The 1,592-nt window shown below is 42.8% G+C and overlaps 1 pseudogene across 1 annotated transcript; it reads left to right on the top strand.

Moving 5' to 3' along the window:
- The first annotated feature begins 890 nt into the window (after positions 1–890).
- Positions 891–966, top strand: ACRALDRAFT_t197 (annotated as a pseudogene). Its single transcript has one exon. The product of its transcript is annotated as a tRNA-OTHER (tRNA).
- Positions 967–1,592: the final 626 nt, after the last annotated feature.

Below are 1,592 nucleotides of genomic sequence, written 5' to 3'. Positions count from 1 at the left end.
TATAGTTATAGTATAGACGTTATCGATGACCGCTTTAATAATACCGATAATAAAGCCGCGCCCTCTCCTCGCCCCGTAATAACTTATCCTTATTATCCTGCTTATCGTTAACCTCCTACCGCTTTATCGGCTAATCCGGCTCCTTTTAGCGATACCGAATACGCGCTGCCCGCCCCCGTTCCCTTTTTAGACGAGGAGGATATCCCTTATCGACGTATCCGTACGCCTTATCGCCATACCTCCGCTATCCCGTTAGCTAATAATAACGATAATACTAACAATAACGTTAATAATCTGCCCGGCCCCTTCTAAGCTAATAGCCGCTATACGTCCAGCGTTTTATCTAGTAACAAAACCGACTTCTATGGTTTTAGCGAGTAACTTTTATTTTCGCCGAGTAATCGCCGGTAATAATCGCCTAAAATAGCGTTAAACCTTATACTAATAGTTTAGGATTATAGGACTAGTCGGGGCTTAAACCTATTTATTTAGTTACTAATAAAAAAACGTTATTATAACCTACGAATTAAGTTCTTATTTTATATACGATAACCTTTTAGCGCTTTATACCATCTTATAGTCGTCCTACTTCTTATATATATGCTTTTTATAGTTTTAGTACCTTTTCCGGATCCCTAGAGCGTTTTTAAGGTGGTCCTCTAGTTCCTAGGTATTATACTCTACCGGCTAACCCGCTTATTTTATAAGATAGAACGTTTTGTTTTATTCTTCTTTATAACTAACGATATCCTTTACCTCCTATTTATCTTACGCCTTCTTTAGAAGCAGGAGATCCTTCGCCAATAGCTCTACGGCTACTCGGTCTTTTTATAGTTCTAATAAGGATACCAGGAATATATCGTGTATCCTTATATACTATATAGAAAGGCGCCCCTATAGCGCACTGGTGGTGCCCTGGTATATAACCACGAGGCGGTTAGGTCGGTTCGAATCCGGCTAGGGGCACGCGTAAATTTTTTGCGTTACCCGGCCCTATTCGCGGGTGGCCCTTATCTATCCTGGCAAGCACGATAAGGGTTGAATAGGGGGGGCCCGATAGCCCTACTGCCCGGCTCATAGCCAGTTAATAACAGGCGCCGGCAGCTCTGCCGCTAAGGCCGGCACGCCCGTGTCGTTAACTGGGCAGGTAGGCCCTATTATAAACAGGGCCGTAGCGGATTAGTCGCCTATTACGCATATAGAGACGATACCACGCTCCGGAGCGCGTAAGAATATCCTGGCGGGACCTATATAAAATATAGGAGCTACGAACCGTACGTTATACTACATATAAGGCCGTCTATAAATAACATAAAAAGCTTAAACGTGGATCCAGGATATATTAAATCCTAAAGATAGGGTTACTGGCTTAGGATAGAATTAATTACTAAGGGTCTGTCTTAGTAATCGATAAATAAAAGGATAACAGGGACTAGGACGAAGGAGTATAGAGCTTATATTAATGGCGTCGTAATACGAACAGTGTTAATACAGCGGCCGTATAGTGTCTTCGCGGCGGCCGCGTCTGTGGAACGAATTTTATTATTATAAGGGGGAAGGGGTTTTTATCCGAAAAGGTTTTCCCCCCTTCT

The sequence above is a fragment of the Sodiomyces alcalophilus genome (assembly GCF_042370955.1).
Source record: "Sodiomyces alcalophilus JCM 7366 unplaced genomic scaffold ACRALscaffold_5, whole genome shotgun sequence".
Taxonomy (NCBI): domain Eukaryota; kingdom Fungi; phylum Ascomycota; class Sordariomycetes; order Glomerellales; family Plectosphaerellaceae; genus Sodiomyces; species Sodiomyces alcalophilus.
This window is presented reverse-complemented; position numbering and strand designations above follow the sequence as displayed.